Source organism: Gymnogyps californianus, chromosome 6, assembly GCF_018139145.2.
Source record: "Gymnogyps californianus isolate 813 chromosome 6, ASM1813914v2, whole genome shotgun sequence".
Classification (NCBI taxonomy): domain Eukaryota; kingdom Metazoa; phylum Chordata; class Aves; order Accipitriformes; family Cathartidae; genus Gymnogyps; species Gymnogyps californianus.
The window spans coordinates 39,776,701-39,795,696 of NC_059476.1; the positions used below are offsets into that span (position 1 = coordinate 39,776,701).

The 18,996-nt window shown below is 38.9% G+C and overlaps 1 long non-coding RNA gene across 1 annotated transcript in view; it reads left to right on the forward strand.

Moving 5' to 3' along the window:
• The first annotated feature begins 404 nt into the window (after positions 1–404).
• LOC127018008 (uncharacterized) overlaps positions 405–18,996 on the forward strand; it is a 165,915-nt gene continuing 147,323 nt past the window's right edge. Inside the window, exon 1 of the long non-coding RNA XR_007766678.1 lies at positions 405–469. This is a non-coding gene — a long non-coding RNA (uncharacterized LOC127018008). The remainder of the gene's footprint in view (positions 470–18,996) is intronic.

Below are 18,996 nucleotides of genomic sequence, written 5' to 3' on the forward strand. Positions count from 1 at the left end.
TTGCTTTCTCTTCTGAATTTCTTCTCTTTTCTGAAGGTTTTCATGCTTTTGAAACAGTTTTTCAGTAATGACCTGAATTCATGGATTGTCTTATTTCTTCAGACTGCTCTGCTTGATCATTGCAGCTTTCGATGTTCTATTCTCGCTCTGGCAGCGTCATCGGGATCTATGAAGCTGACCGCTTTGTGCCCTGGCTTATTCTGACTTTCTCTTTCACAGAGCTGACGCATGGGCTTCTTACCGGCTTCAGCACTACAAGTAACATGCTGAATACTGTGGAGAGGGAGTAAAAGAAGTGAGCTGCTGTATGGATAATGCATTGGGTTCTTCTGCACATACGTAGAATAAGGTCCAGCTAGCGAGCCAGAAGCGAGGAAGTTGCGGAAGAAGATTGCTCAGAGAAGCAGAAAGGATATAGTACATTCAGCTGGAATTTTCATTGGAAGCCATATCCATCTAGGATTGAAAGGTGAGATTTCCTGTGGTTTTTTTATTTCATTTTTGGTTCATCTCTTAGATTCAAGGAAGATACTTCAAAAACAAAACAAAAAAAAACCAAACCAAAAAAACCAAAGAAATTGGTGATTTGTCTTTAATACATATCTTTATGAATGTTACCTGAAGAAGCACGCATGTTAATTTGCTTTACACTTTACTTAGAACTTGGTTTTAGGGCAGTTCTGGTGATCGAATGTCCTTGGAACAAAAATTTCAAAGGAGATGACTCTTACCTGACGGCTTAGTGAAGAGAACTGGAGAGGTGCAGAGACTGAATAAAATGCTTGAAAACTGGAGGCAGACTGGAATGACAGAAAGGAGCATGACAAGATCCTTGGGAGGCTGCAATCAGACAAATACAGAATAGAAACAGAGTAAGAATGAAGTATTGGAAAAATAGCTTGAAGATGAGATCAGTTATCCCATTACTTGATGCTTTTAAATCAAAATTATGTAGAATTCAACAAATACCACTATGGGGCTAGCTAAAACATTCTTAACTATGGTTTGCAGGGGATGTCCAAACAGATGAAAGTAGTGTTCCCTTCTAGCCTTTTCTTATCTGTTTGAAGCCGATAGAAAGCATTGTTTATATGGCTTAAAGTGTGGTGTATAAAATTACAGCTGGCAATTAGAGGTGAGGAGGAAGGCAGCGGTAAGGATAGAGAAACCATTGGGAAGACAGTGTGAATTGTCTTATGTGCATTAGGAACAGTGTTCCTCTTGTTACGTTTTAAGTGGGAAGTATCTGATGGTGGAAGGCAGAGCGTGTTGAAGGGGAGGGGGAAAAGGGCAGAGAAGCATACCAGGTAGAAACAAAGTGCTAGGAATGGCACCATTCTGAAATGTTGACCTAATTCTGCATTTCACTGGTAAAATAACCTTTTTCAGGAACCACTGACAAAAGTTCGGTGTTTCACGTTAAGTAATTTTCTAAGTGTGACATTTAAGTGTTTGCTCATCAGGTAGTTGCCTGAAAGGCTGCTAACGCTGCTCTGTGGGGAATGTGTGTTTATTAAATGCTAGAAAAGATTTATGGTTTGTGTTCGTGATAATCTCAGTAGTACACCCTGAGCTTTATTTGTGGTATCATCTAAAACTTGATGTAATTAATTCCAGTGCATAAGATTACTATATTCACATCTATTTCCCTTGTCAGTCAACCGGATTGATTAAGTTTCATGCTGTTGATTCTCTGTGGGATATCTAAATATATACAAAAGACAACACAAAGAATTTTTTTTATTTATTATTATTTATTTTTTATTTTTTTAAATTAGAAGTAATCTTCTAGCACACTCTGTCTTAGTCGATACTCCTTCTGCTAGGGTTTGTCCCCTGAACCCATTAAGTCTAGCTTACAGACAAGAGAAATACCGTGGATGTTTTTATGATTGTACTTGTGCTTTCAGTTACAAAGGATAGTCAAACAATCTATTAGTAGTAAACTCTGACCGATTTGTGGCAGGAGTAGAGCAGCAACACCTTCTCAGCATCAAGAACTAATGAAAGCTTGTATATAAAATTTAACAAGTTGATCCTGTTGTCTGATAGGTTAATGTGCTAGGTATTATCTAGGCAGTAAATGTCTTTATTTTTCTGGAGGACACAGGATTAGAATTGACCTAGTTAGAAAGTTTTAGGCTACTTTTATGTCACTGTTTTAGCAGCATGTCTCAAAATAACATTCATTTGCGAAGTCAAGTGATGACACAGAAAAACAGAAAATTCAAACTGAACAGGCTAATCTTTATTAATAGTTTACATTTAACTTACTTTTGTAAAGACTAACTAGGATTAAACTATCTCAAGGCTGTATTTGTTGGGCAAAATTACAAACCTCAAGGAATTCTGACAAGTTATTGAGGTTTTTCTATTTAGCATTATGGGGTTTTTTTTCTTATAAGTTTAAATTTAAAGCAGAACATTCAAAAATAGGAAAAATTTTTAAAACTATTTGTTCTGTTATGCAGTAAGTATCGACCCACTCTAAAATATGAACCGTCCCAACTAATTCAAGAAATCATTTGGTATTCTTTTACAAAGAGAAGGCCATTCTCATGAGCTTTTGTTCTATGTATTTGCTTCCTAAAGTAGAATCAAATTTTCCAGTTGTTCCACTGGATTGGATTGGACACTACTCTTAGGTTTAAAATAAAGTATAAAAAAAAAAAAAACCAACTAATTTTTATGAGAAGTATTTTCCTCACCAGTTGTTCAATTCATTACTGAATGGTTAGTACTCTCCTGTCTCTATTTGTAGATAATAAATAGCACATCTATTCAGACAATCAAAACCAGGGTGTCAAGGGAAATGCTCGAGTCTTCACAAATGTGCTTTCGGAGCTGGGACTCAACTTCCCAGAATTTGCATTTGTGAGCAGCATGACCCGTACCAACAAGACTTGGACCATTGTATGGAGGGAAGATCTTGGTCCGTAGCTGCCATCTGAGAGCAAAGAAAGAGGATTCCAGAAATACTGTCTTACCAGCTTTATCTGTCTGCATAAGTTACAGATCTTTATCAGTTCTTTTCTGTCATTACTATGTGGATGTCCTAAGGGTGGCAATCCCCTTGTTGTTCTGTGTCTTTTTTTTTTCTTTTTTTTGAATAAAAAAAATGGTTTTTCAGTCTCTTGCTCTTACTACTTGAGGTTACGTTCTCATCCTTGATCTAGCTTAAAACAAAACACAAACACCAACAAAAACTCCCTGGTTTGTCACCCCAACTTCCTCACCAGTTATGCAAGAGAATTTCTGTGAATTTTAAGTCATTTCCCCTAGTTATATTTTCAGTCTGCTTTGAGCTGAATATTTCTGTATTTAAGGGTTACGCTGTTTTCATCCATTGCTTAAGAATGGAGTAAAAAACCCCAAACCCTGTGCCTATGGTGAATCTGCTTTTATATTTCATTTTTGGACTTCTTGAGAGAGGAACGCCTAGAGTCTAGGACACTTGCTGCTTTTTACTTCTGTGGAAATGCAAAGTGGCAGAAGCGGGCTCTGCAGCACTGAAGTGGTTTGGCCTGCAGGCGTGCTGCTGGGGGTTGTGCCGGGTTAGGTACAGTCTCTTGGGTCCTTATTTTCTGATCAGGTTGCAGCATTGCAAGCAAGATGCAGTGAAAGTCCGCCTGTGTGTGTTGCAGAAAGCTGAGGGAGCTCAGGACTCTCTCAAGTCTGTTTTCAAGAATCCATGCACAAGCATTAATGCTGTTTCTTTGTGGGGTGAAAATGTAAAGATTATCTGCTGTTGGATTATGTTCATTAGGGAAAAGCAAAGGGGTCTGTGGATATGGTATATGTTTCTGAAGACTGGAGGAATATAACTGGAAGAAGGTTTAACAACAAACCCCAAAAAACCAAATCCAAGATGGATTTTGAGTGAAGGTCTTCAACTATTTTCCTTCTGTGGTTTTTTTTTTTTGTTATGATTAATACCTGCATTTCATTTTTCCTCTATATAAGATGCTTCTTCAATAAGATGGGTTAAGATGTCATCGCAAGTCCATGTACGTATGAAGTCTCTCTGAAATTTGTTTCTTCTCCTCGGCATTCCTTGCAGAATGTATGGGTGAATCTGTGAATTTGTTTAGTGTTATGCTTTTTTGTGGTGATGTTTTTAGTGCCAGAACTTCTAGGTTACATCACAGGTGTTCCAAAAGGTCTTTCAGGTAGACTTATTGTTGGTACTGCTCTTATTTATTAGCACATCAGTGCAAGTAAAAATGATACTTCAGAAATTGAGAGTTGTAGCAAACTCCTAGAATAATTCTTTTCCCAAGTGTTTTGTTGGTGTATCCTTATACGGTTTATACCGCACAAAAAAAATGTGAAAAGCAATTACGTTAATCCCTGTGCTGGTTTTGGCTGGGATAGAGTTAATTTTCTTCACAGTAGCCAGTATGGGGCTATGGTTTGGATTTGTGCTGAAAACAGGGTTGGTAATTCAGGGATGTTTTCGTTACTGCTGAGCAGTGCTCACACAGAGTCAAGGCCTTTTCTGCTTCTCACCCCACCCCACCAGCGAGGAGGCCGGGGGTGCACAAGGAGCTGGGAGGGGACACAGGCGGGACAGCTGACCCCAGCTGCCCAAAGGGATATTCCAGACCATAGGACGTCATGCTCAGCACATAAAGCTGGGGGAAGAAGGAGGAAGGCAGGGACGTTCGGAGCGATGGCGTTTGTCTTCCCAAGCAACTGTTACGCGTGATGGAGCCCTGCTTTCCTGGAGATGGCTGAACTCCTGCCTGCCCATGGGAAGTGGCGAATGAATTCCTTGTTTGCTTTGCTTGCATGCGTGACTTTTGCTTTACCTGTTAAACTGCCTTTATCTCAGCCCACGAGTTTCCTCACTTTTACTCTTCTGATTCTCTCCCCCATCCCACCGGGGGGGAGTGAGTGAGCGGCTGCATGGTGCTTAGTTGCCGGCTGGGGTTAAACCACGACATCCCTAAAATGAAGCATTATTATAATAAATGTACTTCTTATAAATTTGCTGTTGATGCTGTTTTTCAGTCCTATAAATAAAATGGTTTTCTTGTGCTTAATCATACTCTTTTCAAACGCTGGATGGATTGTTGTGTTGCGTTAGCATTACCTGTGGTTAGCCCTTCAGTCATAGGGGAGGTTTGTAGTCGGAGTTATACGAAACAATTATATTTTCACCCTTCTGATAACTTCCTTAGGTAAAGCTTTGTCACATGGAATCCCTGTTCCTTATGTTCGTGTTTATATTGCAGTTCAACAACAGTTTGAAATTACAATCTTTGGTGGGCGCATTAAGCTCCCGTTTAGTCGGTGAAAAATCTTTGTGCCCACTCTAGGACATTGCTGTCCTGTCACTTCTAGTGTGACTCAGCTAATATAGGTTGTAGTTGTAGTAATGGTAGAAATATGGAAACTCTTATTTAATGCAGTGTGTTTGATGACCCGTGGTTTCTGTTTGGTTGATTTTTATACCACTGTTGTGTTCGTGGGTACTGCGAGAGCTCTCTTGCTCGCTCTCCCTTCTCTCACTCTCTTCCTGACTATAGCTGTAAGCTATGGGGGCAAAAATTTCCTGTTACTTCATTTATATGTAGCAACTTGTTTAGTGTGGAACAGAGCCCACCTGTATGCTCAGTGTTCTGGTTTTGTCCTCACGTAACACTTTCATAAAATTTGTGTCCCAGGAAGTACCTCTCTTCACAGCTGAACCAGAGTCTGGTTCAGCAGTGGGGTGGTCCTCATTGTAAAGTGGATACTTTAATGGTTATTTTGCATAAAATTACTGCATTATTTTTCATCCTTTCCCAGATGCTTTTTTAATCTCAAGTCTACTCTACCAAATGTCGTAAAAGAATTCCAAAGCTCACAGTCACTGTTTTCTTCCAGCCTCAAAATAAAAGCTATCACTTATACTTGAGGGCAGTTGTAGCAGCAAAATTAGACTCTCCCTACTTATTTAGCACAGAATGATCTCATGGCTGGAGATGGCTGTTCAGCTTCTACCTTCAACCACTTTCAACTTCTGATTTAAAAAAAAAAAAAAATCCAACCTTTTGGATATGGCAGCTCTTTATTACTTCTTTCATCCCTAATTTCATTCAAAAAGTATTTAAAGAGAAAAATCTGTTATGAATACTGGCCCTTTTACAGGCTTGAGGAATGTAGTTCCATCTTTAGTTGGTTATAAAAACCTGTATTGGAGAAAGTATCCCAAGTAGTGGATGATATTCTGTTAGTACTGCGTTTACTGGCATATAGATTGCATGCCTCTCCCCCCCCCCCCAAGCTGGCAGTCACTTTAGATTTACATACAGATTTCCTGGAAACTTCTTATTTCTTAGTAATGGCACCTATGCTGACGTCCGGAAGCTTGATTTGAATCAATAAATGTAATGAGTAGTAAGATTAATTCTCCCAGCACTCCAAAATCTTTTGGCAGTTGCATTAAACTTTCAAATCTCATATAAATTTCTCAAGCAAATTTATTTAGTGGACTCCGTTTATGGCTCCTTTGGACAATATAAGAATGTAATAAAAACATGCTTCAGAAAAAAGGAGGGGTGGTGAAGGAGCAGGTGACCAGTGCCACCCAACCCAAAGTCATAGGATCAGCAAAATGCCGTCAGCTGTACACTGTTTCTAATGTGCTTCATTTAGAAAGAGAACATTTAGTGAACTCGCTTTAGGGGATAGGAATATTTTTCGGTCATTTTTCTTTCGTCTATGCAGAATAAGCTGTTTTATCTTTTCTTTAAGGAAACTTGCTGTATCATGCAGAAAGTCAGGTATAACCAGATAAAGTGGCATTACAAAAACTGATAGAGATTTCATCTTTCAGATATTTCAAGGATTGTTTTCTCTTTCAGTCAGCTGAAAATTATCAACTGTTATCCAGTCTGAAATGGTCAGATTTTGACTGAATCACAATAACTCAGTCCTTCCATCTTTAGTTTACGTCCACAAGTTCTTTTTGAGTTGTACAGGAGAGAAAAGGAAGTCTTTCTGAGTTGAAAAAAATACGCATGTGTGGATGAGTTAGTTTAACAATATGCTGCTTTGCATATGTAAAATAATCAGTAGCAGGAGGGAATATTCAAAATCCTACTTTTATTTAAGCAGCTGTGGTGTTTAAATAATGGATTTAGCATGTCATACTGCATGAAAAGAGATGCCGATAGCCCTGAAGTTTTGCAGCCTCCTGTATGATATCTAAATTATCAAGAACAATTGTTGCTTCTGTTACCTTAGGACTCTTGCTTTAGGAGGGAAGACTATTTACCCATTTTTGCCAACAGAAGAGTTGTATTTAGCATAAGAAAACTATAGTGGAGAGATACTGGCTGTGTATTGACTGAAGGTAGTAGTGCTTACTGACCTGGCCTATCCTGAAGAAATTTCCTGGTTTTCCTTTGAATGACACCGTTCATTATGCAGGACATGAAAGTTAAAATTCAGACCTGAAGCCCTCTCGAGAGAGTAGGTAATTAAGATGGCAGTTTGTGATGGAATAAGCAGTGACATAAGCCAACACAATATGTAGGCGGTTATTACCACTGCACGATAAACTGCTTAGTCCAGGTGTATTTTTCCACCTGAAGATAATCTGAGATTTGCTGTTAATTGCTGTCATTCTGTTGGTGTAATCATATGCACATACTCTTTCTGTTTACATACATATATATATACACACTTATATGTATATTTGTTTTCATTTGTGCTGCATATTTGCGTAGAGTATAAACATCTAGAGATTTTGTTTGATTATGTATGGTTCAACTAATTCTAGAAACATGCATCTCTCAGGCTGAAAATCATAGAAATTTGATGCCTTCCTTCAAGTCTGGCATTCAGGCCATAGTAGTTTTCAGATCACTGCAAGGAACTTATTATAGCATAATATCTCCAAAAGGATATTCTGTGCATTTCTTCCCTGTAGGTACTGTGCTATACTATAATCAGAAAGATAACCTATAAAAATACTGATAGAATAAACCTGATGCTTATTGTTATTTGATTGTCTGATGTTTCTTTGTGGAAGGAGAGGGCAACCTGATGGCCTTTGATTTATTTATTTAGTTATTTTGCCTGAAAAATGTATACTGGACATCTGTATATTATGACTACGTACAAGTCTCTCTGAAGTTGCCGAAACCAGCTTAGAGAGCAGATTTCTTCTTGGTACCTTATAGATCTTGAAAGGCTGGTAGACATAGGTTAATGTCTTTCTGTGACACCACAGGTTGTCCTTTGTGGCATTTTTTTCTAATTCAGTCAGTAGGTTTTCAATATTAATAAGTAAATAATTAAAAAAAAAAAATCACTCGGCAACAACCTGCCCTTAGCCTATGGAGTGTCAAATTTTTTAATCCGTGAAACTAATTATACCTGTAAGCTTTCAACTGTACATGGTGTCTCTTAGATGTAATCAAAGCATTCTGTGAGGATACCCACTAGCAAACTTCTTGAGAAAACAATAACCACCTCTTCCTCTCTGATTTAAGGTAAAAAGAGGATTTTTTGTACAAAATTCTTGCCTCAGGAGACTGTCAGAGACTTAAAGGCACTAATTTTTTTTGCTGTTGTAGACCATAGTGATACAGCTTTTCCAGATCTCATAATGACACACGTATCTAGTGTATGTGTCCCAATTCGAGCCGCTAACTTTGTGCGGATCCTCTTGTTTAAAATGGCTTATTGGGCAACAAACAAGGGGGATTTTTGAGAAGGATTCTGTATCAAGAGCTTTTGGCCAAATTCCTCACCAGTGTGTTTTAAAGAGGTTAGGCAGCTGGGACTTCAGCAGAGAAGTCCTTACATGGACAAATAATTGATTAGAAAGTGGGAAACAGAGAATAAAAGTTTAGGATCAATGTTCACAAAGGAAGGAGTTCACCACCGGGCTACCATCAGGATCTCTGATGTTCATTACATTCATAAATGACTTGGAAAATAGGCTTCCTGGGGAGATGAGAAAATTTAGTAATGCTAGTAAGTTGTTTAGGGGGTACTAAAGATGAGAGCTGACAAGGAAGATCTGTAGAAGACCCTGCAAGAGTGATTGCCGTTAAAATGCCAAATGAAATTCAGTGTAACTGGCAGAAGATACACATGGGGGAATAATAATTCTAACTTCATCTCTGAGCTGATTGTTACCATCTGGGAGCAGGAGTTTGAACCTGCAGCAGATAGTTCCATGCAAATGTCCAGTCAGTATTTATCAACCAATAAATTAAAAAGGTGTCGTAAAGAGGGTAGATAGGAATCAGTTGTTCACTACTGCGTTGAGTATAAGAACCAGGTGCCCCTCACATGAAGCTTGCAGGAGCCAGGGCTCAATGCAAACAGGAGAGGTGGTTTTTCGCCCCACTGGTGTTTCAGCTGTGGGACGCACTTCCAGGGGTATTGTGGGTGCTGGAAGTTCACACAAGCTAAAGGGAAGAGCAGATGTTGGGTTGGAACTAGATGATCTTTAAGGTCCCTTCAACCCAAACCATTCTATGATTCTATGTGTTTTTAGAGGAGCAATCCATTGCAAGTTACTGAGCAACTGAACTGAATATGGCTTGACAACTGCCTGGGCTGGAAATGGTTGAACATGGAGAAAGATTCAAGGATGTGTGTGTTTTCTCTCTTCTTATTCCACTCCCTTGGCTTGTGCTTTTGACAAGATCAGAGGCAAAGAACTGGCCTAGCCCTCCAGACTGCTCCAGTGTGGCCTTTTAACTTTTGGCGTGGTGCCAAGTGTTGCCATAGGATCTGTCTGAGGGGGAGTAGGGCTAAAATTCTCTAATGCCCATTACCCATATCAGCAGCAAATGCATTTTTATTACTTTAATCAAGTTCCCCAAAAGAAATGAGAGCACTGTTGGGACAGATGTGCATGTAGAATTTTTCTATGTGAGTGAAAGCTTAAATAGGATGAGCTAACCAGAGGATTCAAGCTCTGTGGATGAAGACCTAAGATAATTATCTCTTCTTCTTATTTGGCTGCAGTTTATAGGAAGGGTTTTGACTGACGTGGAATCTGTCTCCATGAGTATTCACTATAGCCATATGTCTGAGCAGGGATGCTTGCTGCCTTTCTGGTGTTTATCCCAAATGTCAGGCTGGTGTTTGCAGTTTGACATATACCTGAAGGTAATCTGAAGCTTACATAGGTAGATTGATTCTCCTGAACAACAGGGAAGTCACTCTCATTTAGAAAATGTCATTCATCTCATTTAGACTTGTAGAATCAGGATTATGCTCTGTTGTTTGATATTGCAAAAAACCCCAGGATTGCTTGCTCCTTAAAGGTTAAACCTCTTTACTGCTGGATGAATTAATCTTTTTGATAGCTTTATGCAATCTTTCAGACATGACATAAGAACCTTGTGGATTGGTGCAACAGTAAATCCTTCATTGGTGTTAGTATCAGGTGTTCTCAAGTCGTGTTTGGGTATGGTTGGAAGCTTCTGCATTCTCTGCCTGGCTCCATGTCTGTGGACTGAGCACGCTGCTCTTTGAGAGCTGGACGTCTTGACAGGGGACTCTCCAGCTACAACTACTCCCCGTAAACTCAGGAAGAGCTAGGTTGCATGGCAAAGTTTCTGGAGAAATTGTATTCCTTATGGCAGGTGTTTTATACACCGTTGCCTTCTATGGTGGGTTTTTTGTGGTGTGGGGTTTTGTTTGTTTGTTTGTTTGTTTTTTGTAGATAGGTTGATGAATCTTGTCTTTCTAGCCCTTTTCTTATAAACTTCCTTAATACAGAATACAAAATTTTCCAATGGAAAATGGAGAAGAAGGTACTTTGCTGCAAATTGATTTGATTTGTCCTAAATTAGGATATTTTTCCACTCATTCCACAAATATTGAATTCTCCATTGTTGCCAGAGCTGTGAATCTGGTTTGTTTTCTGGGGGCTTATATCAAGGACTGCATTTCCCTTCAAGCTTTTGAGTGCATGGTGCACGTAGGCAGCCGAACTCTGGCTGCAGGGCAGGAAAGACCGTTGAGCCGCGTGGGCTGGCCATAGGAATGACTGCGAAACAGGGTGTCACATCCCTGGGAGGGAGAGGTGCCAGCTGCGCCGCAGAGGGAGACTTAGTAAAGGGATGTTAGAAAGGTTTTTGCTTTTTCTTAAATTTCAACTTCTCTGATGCTTGTGGGTCTAATATCTGCTCTTCAGAAAATTGTGACTTTTGAACTAGTCATTATATTTAGAAGGAAACAGAGAAATTTCAAACTTTGTTTAGTTTAAGTGCAAGTCTTTCCTTCCAAGTCTGACTGGTAGAAAGCCTCCTGGTAAATGTTTCAGGGGAATTCTGGATGAAATGTCTGTCCCAGGACATACTCTTGGATCAGTTTAGCATTTTCACATTCAAATCACACCTGTATAACCAATTCTGTTTCCCTGAGGAAGTAAGAAAAAGAAATTTAATATTCAATATACTTTAATTTTATAAATAAGACAGTACTTTATTTGTATACCTCAGACCTCTGTTGGTGTATCAGAAAGATGGTTAAATGGCAGCTTAAAGGAAGTCCCTTAAGCAGGAAGATTTTTTCCGTCTATTTAAATGCAAGCAGAATGTCAACATAAGAAATAGCCATTATGTGCAATAACGGTGTAAATCCTGTTGCTGTCCTTACAGCTGTCTTCGCATATTGCTGAGAAAAGTAGATGTGTTTCCTGCAGGAGAATACTTTAACAAGAGATGGTATCAAATACTTAAGAAATGTGCATCAATACAGATTCTGGATGCTGCATTTAGGTCAGTCAGCATGGAGTTTGAATATGAAAAATGAGGTTTTATTCAGAAGTGCTTGTATCAGCAGACATTGTCTTACTACTTTCTGAAGACAAATTACCTATTAAAAAAAGAAAAAAAACCCAACAACCTGAATACTAACATTTCTGTACATGGTTCTGTTTCAGTGTAGCAATACTCTCTTTCACAAGCAATGTTGAAATGGCTGTTGTTTTGAAAAGCCTTTAAGGCTTTTCTAAGATTCCTTGTCTGGCTGGATAAGGATTGTATGTCTTAACGGCTCTTCATTTATATACAGAAAGTTTGTGTTCCCAGATCTTATACGAACCTCTGACTTTGAGAACACCAACCTAGATCTCTGTGTCACTTCACTTTGGGGAGGAAAGAGAGGGCAAAAGAGCAGAGTCTACAGCATGTAGCCTTGATTTTCTGATAAACAGCTTGTACCCAGACATAGCCGAAGTTACAGGCTGTCTGCCGACTTGTTTAACACCAGCCCTACCCCCCAGGCAAACGCTTTAGAAGAGTGCACCTTTAGAAGTCAGACAATAGAGTCACTCAGACTTCAAGAATCTTGAATTGGTTCTGGGGGTTTTTGATTTCTGTCTTGAATTTCCTGTTAGTTGTAAACGTTTAGGACTTAACCAGGCCCAGAGCATAGAGGCCAGAGTCCCTTATCAGCATGAGAAACGTGCTGGATTACCTGCAGAGTAAGAGACAGTTGCCACCTTCTTGAGAGCCTTGGAGTTGGGCGCAGTCTGGGAGTCACCTATGCGTGCCTGCCTGTAGAATGAGGTTTGGAAAAGAGAGGCAGTGTATAAAGGGATGAGGTAGGGGAATAAAGCAGTCAAAAACTGCATGCATTTTAAGCATATAAGATCAAATGATGGGCTGATTTCTTGCAGGCCAGTGTAGTGTCAATTTGTGTCCATTGATAACTTCTACTCAATTGTTGGAGACAAGCTGGATGAGGGCATAAAAGTCTGACAAGTTGGTCGAAGTTATCAATTCAACTTCTTAACAGATTATCACAAAATGTTCTTAAATTATCCATGTGTAATTGATCAGAATTGCAATGCTGATCTTGTTATTTCTCAGTCTGTGCCTCCTAAACGTAACATGTGCTTGAACTAAGATTAGATTAATGCATTCGGTTCCCAGCTCAAGCATAAACTTAATTTTATAATAAACAGTTTTCTCAGTCTGCCCTGTGACCCAGTCTCCTTCTGTAAAATGGGAAGAACAGTTCTTTTTTTTTCATTGGATTGCTACAAATGTGGAATCTATAAAAATTTGTGATACATTCTGTTCTTGTAATGATAGAGTTGAAGAAAAGTGTTATTTAATCGGTATGTTACGTTCTGGCAGTGCAAGAGATAAAAGATGATGTATTCCTCCTTTTGTGCATCTTGAGCTTGCAATCCAATTTGTGAAGAGCCATTAGTAGCCATGTACATGTGAGTGTGTGTACTTCGTATTAGATGTGACTTATGCCTTGTCTATTTTTCTCACATTTTGCTTTCAACAGTTGTTTCCTACAAGAAAAGCTGGCATCTGATGATCCAGCAGGCAGCGTAGTTCAGTTCTAATGTTGCTGGCAAGCAAGGAACACAAAAAGCCCTTTCTATTTACCTGTGTTGTCAATGCAAGAAAATATACAATTGTGCCAATGTCAACAATTCTCAGTATCATACAAAAAGCTGAAGTAGAATACAGTTATGAGTAATATATAAACACGTAAGAGCAGCCTCTCAGAAATCTTTTGTGGATTGTGGCCTTTGTGTTTACACTGGAATTGTCACTTTATTGTCATATCTGTGTGGTCATATATAGCTTTAAAGTGTAAAGGCGGAAAGATTCAGATAAAGAAGGCACTTTCCTATGTAGTGTTTGCATTATAGCCTGCAGTTCAAAAGAGATTTTGCAGTAATTTATTGTCTCTGTTTCTTTATTTTTTCCTCTGTTTAGAAACTGTGGTCAAGAGAAGTATATGGACTGTCACGTATTCGTAAAGCTTTGTGGAGAGCGTTCTTGTAATGAGACCGTTCAGTGCTTTGCTCCCGCTGGGCTCTGCTCCACAAGGAGATAGGCGCAAAGTTTGCCTTTTACTGGAATAAGTGAGCTTTCCTGTACACAACCAAATTACCATGAAAGCAAATAATGAAAACAGGAACCTGAAGGATTACATCTGTTTTTAGAGGAGGATATTGTGGTAAGAATAGGGAAAACAGGAACAGGAAGAGAAAAATCTGTAAAAACACTACTTATTTGTGTTGTTGTGACTAGTCAATAACTGCTATACATAGGAGAATCTGCATATATTTAGTATGCTTTTGTATCTTCTAGAGGCAACTTCAGAGACTTTGAATTTTCACTTTTACATTGGAATGAAAACAAAACAAAACAAAAATTTTCATGGAGAAAGAAACAGTAGAGATCAGAGAGAACACAAATATGTGTACCAGCCGTGCCCTGTAGCACTAGGGCTTACAGCACTGTCCGCAGGTGAGATAAAACCAGCATCACGGCTCAAGTAAGGTGGGGGAGTAAGTTTGACCAGTGTCATACCATTATTAAAGGTGGCACTGTGCTCTAATAGCCTGGTCAGGAAGGTTTCCTTTCTTAAAACTGTAGTGTAACACACCATAGAACATGCAGTGGTGAAATCAAACGTATCACTATTAGAAAGACAAATGTTAGATGGTCCCTGCCAAATTTATTTAGTATATGGTTTTAGGAAGTCTAGGCCAAATCATGTGCTACTTCCATGGGGTTAATCTGTAAGTGTAATCCAGTCTTCAGTTCTGTTCTTGATGATTTCTTGTTGACTTTAGAGTCGATTTCCTTTTACTAGTGGCCTAGTTAATACTTCATTTGCTTCTGGTTCAGATGTGCTGATTGCCAAGGTCATGATTTTTATCAGAAGTCCAGAGGTAATGGGAATTTCATAGCAATTTTAATCACTTCTTTTCCTGAAGTGATTTTTTTGATTTCTTTATTGCTGTCATCAAGACAATGTATATTCTGACATCCACTTTAGACCAAGTAAATGACATCTTCATAATCATCAAAGGTAGTAATGGGCACATTAATTTTTCAGTGAACGGTTGGAAGAGGTGAAGTGACAGTATGCAACTGTGCCAGATTTCTTCTGGTATCCAACCATTTGCTTTTGCTTTCCTTTAGGTTGACTGTGACTTTCTGGTACAAACGGAGTGCTTGGTTAATTAAAGTCATTGAAATGCCCAATTTATAAAATAGTAAACCAGAGTTTGTACATTACTGAGAAGGCAAACAGATTTGATTCAATCTCTCAAACTAGCAATGAATCACGAAAAATGGCTTAAAATATACCGGACTGCAATCTCACGACCGTATGTTCCTACCCAGTGTGACTAGTAGGGCAAAATGTTTCAAACCCTGTCAGTGATGACAGGCAGCCACAGAATGGTAAGTCATAAGTGTGTTTGGAAAGAGAGGTTTAATTGTTGGTGCAAATAAGTTATATGGCTGTTACTAGAAGAAATGCTTTTAAAGAAATACAGTTAATAATACGTTGACACTGAAATGATGATACCTTATTCACAATCCAGACTTGTGATACAGTGGTATTTCTAACCATGCCTGTATGTTATCTAATATATGTGGCAATCATTGGGTTGCCCTGAGAACTGGCTTTGCCCTTTCTCCAAAGAGAAACTTACTGCCAAAGTCAGATTTTTCTAGTGATACTGTGGTTGCTTCTTTCTGTCTGTCTTGACTGTCTTCGTCTTTCTGTCAATTCACATATATATAAACTATCAGCAGTGGACAACCTTGCCTTTATTTAAGGTCACAGTTGCTTTATATTTGCAGCCTTCAAATTCCTGGCTATTTTCATGGCTAGCCTTTAGAATTTTTTTTTTATTTACCTTATTGGTTTGTTTAGAAAGTTTCAATACAAAGGTGAAAAAGAATGAGGCATTTTTTCTTTCCATTTAAGAAATGTGACATGCATGAGCGACGTTTCAGTGCTCTAAAGGCTTGGGATGGCTCAAATTTTAAAGTTTGAAATTTAATATACAAGCATTTTTGAGGATAGGTGCATGGACATGCGGACTTAGACAATTAGTTTTAACTGAGTCATAACGAATGTAAACAAAGACACAAACTTCACAATACAGTAAGAACATCACTTTCCAAAAAAAAAAAAAAAAAAAGGTTGTGTAGGTATGCGTTGCCAGATACTTTAGTTGGGGGCGTTGCTCTGGGTAGTAAACTGGTGTGACTAAGAAAAAGTAAGGAGCAGATATGGATTTCCAAGGAGGGAAAGAAACTGTAGATTCTCTAAACAACAGATGTAGCATAAACACCAGGACATTATAATGTATTGGAAATATGATAGGTTATCATACTTTAAGGATTATATTACATGGTAAGGTACACGGCTAAGATCATATATATGGGTTTTTTCTTAAATAATACTTCATAATATTCAATTCACTTCTCGGCAGGCCATCTCTCAAGGGATATGCCTGCTATTATTTATTCCTGATAGCTTGTCTTCTGTAATGTAGCTGTTATTTTAAGGACAGAGCATTAATTGAGCAGCTGTACAATATCTGATGTCATGCTGGGTTTTTTGTTTTCTCCAAACTGTGATCTCTTCCACAATAGATGGAGCACCTTTGTACCTTAATTGTATTGTTAATGACTCTTCTCTGAGCCACCTACACTATTTTCCTGCTGAGATTCTTAGAATCATAGAACATCTCAAGTTGTAAGGGACCCATAAGGATCGTAGAGTCCTGCTCCTTGCAGGACTACCTAAAACTAAATCATATGACAGAGAGTCATCCAGATGCTCCTTGAACTCTGACAGGCTTGGTGCCATGACCACTTCCCAGGGGAGCCTGTTCCAGTGATCAGCCACCCCTCAGTGAAGAACCTTTTCCTAATGTCCAGCCTGAACTTGCCCTGATGCAGCTTCATTCTGTTTCCTCGTGTCCTATCACTGGTCACCAGAGAGAGAAGATCAGCATCTCCCCCTCCGATGCCCCCCTGTAGGAAGGTGTAGACTGCGGTGAGGTCACCCCTCAGCCTTCTCTTCTCCAAGCTGAACAAACCAAGTGATCTCAGCTGCTCCTGGTGAGTCTTGCCCTCAAGACCTTTCACCATCTTGGTTGCCCTCCTCTGGACACACTCTAATAGTTTATAGTAGTCCTTCTTATATTGAGGTGCCCGAAACTGCACACAGAACTTGAGGTGGGGCCGCACCAGTGCTGTGTAGAGTGGGACAATTGCCTCCCTCAACCAGCCTAGCTATGCTATGCTGTTCTTGACTTCCACCAACATGGAAAGTAATGCCTGATCTTTGTAAGTTGTGTTGGCTGCCCAGCACTTGTGTTCCCATCAATTTTGCTTGAAGTTGCTGATGCTTTTGTTCCTTTAAGCTGGTGATGCTTGGCATATAATTGCTTTCATTTAGTTTGCTCATTGCCCTCACTTACTTCGTTAGTCATCATCCTGCCTCCAAGAAGTGTTATTCACTCAAAATAAATGACTGATGGAGTTTTGTAATCTGGTGAAATGAGACTATTATTAGTGGGTATACAGGGCAAATGATATTTTTCTCTTATAAATTTCTAATGTTTCAGTTCATAATGGTTTTTGTTTGGTTTTAATTGAAGGAAGATACAGAAATTAATTTATGATTCCTCTTTTGGACAGGAAGACGACCTGCGTTTCTTCAGGTCACCCAGCCTATTCCTTTATAGGGAATTGTCAGTTGAAGCTTGTCCTTTATGTTAGCCTTCAATGGCTCTGCAGCATAGATTACACTGCACAGAAGAGGGAAGCCAGAAAATGGCATACAAACTTTCTTTCTGGAGAACAGTTCCTTTTGAGGATTTTAGAAAAAGGAAAAAAATATGAAAAAAGGTTCTGACAAAATTTTGAAAAGATAATGCAGCCAGTCCTGAGGTCAGAGGTGTGCTGTGACTAATAGAAATGAGCTTCCTGAGTAGAAGTGACAGGATTCAGATATGTCAGTGCTTCATGTATGGCCATTAAAATGTAATTCCTTTTTTCTCTAGATAAAGATCTCATTCCTTTTATTATTTTAACATCTATGAAAACACAGAGGAAATGATGAAAAATTTCACAGATGAAAAATATTTTTGGGTACAGTACAGGATTCACATTGGTATAAACAAGTTGTCCTTTGTTTGGGCAGGGGTGAAGCCTGGAGATCCATGTCTCAGAATACGTTGCTCCTACTCATTCCTCTTCTGTATTATATGGCACAGTAGCTTGATGACATTCAAGTGTGTTAAATACTGCCTGCTATCAATGTGGCTTCAGTGTAAAATTGTAGCTGGGAGCTTTTTTGGATGTTTTCCCCTTTTTGCGCGAGACATTCTAATAATAAACACCCCAATGAACAAACAGTTCTGTGCTTCTGTTAGGCAGAATGAAAGGGGAACAGACTTCAAGCCCGTGGAAATGGGATTTCCTGAACCTTTAAATGAGATGAAATAATATTACAAATATGCATTGTGTGGTCCCGAAAGATCTGTTGATAATCAGGTTTATTTTTCAGTTATAAAGAATTTTATTTGATAATACAGCAGGAAGGATAGAGGGAGTGTGTATGCATCCCAAGGTGAAAGGATAGTTCTTTAGTAACCACCGATTGTAGCAGTAGGAAATCTCCTTGGCTTCCATGAGTAATGACCTGGAATGGATAGCTCTAATTCCCTCTTTTAAAATGCATTGGTAACTTAAACAGTCCTAGTTGTGCTTATTGAAGCATTTGCAATTACAGGAAATGCCTGTCAAAAGCTCTGCTGTGTGTGTAAGCTGCTGCTGCTTACAGAGCTTAAATTATTTAATGCACAAAGTTTCTGTTCTCCCCTCAAGACTAGACCTGCAAAAGTACTTTCACAGGGTTTAATTTTTGATTTTTTTTTTCAACTTTACATAGCTTTTAGTACTTGAATCAAAACAGCTATTAAATAAGTGAAGTAGCGTATCAGAGAGAATTTTTATTAGTCAAAAGAACAGTAGTACCACATACTTCTTTGTCTAAAACAGATGAAGCTGAAAACCTTCCAGATCCTCATAAAGTTGGTACGTTTTTCCTCCTTTCTAAGCATAAATCTTTAGTGAACCATTGAAGAAGTGTCTGACGTCAGAGTTTGATATGGAGGTGTGTCTGTGAAGAAGTCAGGATAATTTTTCCTGTCAAAATCTCACTTCTGGCCCCCTGCTCTATAAC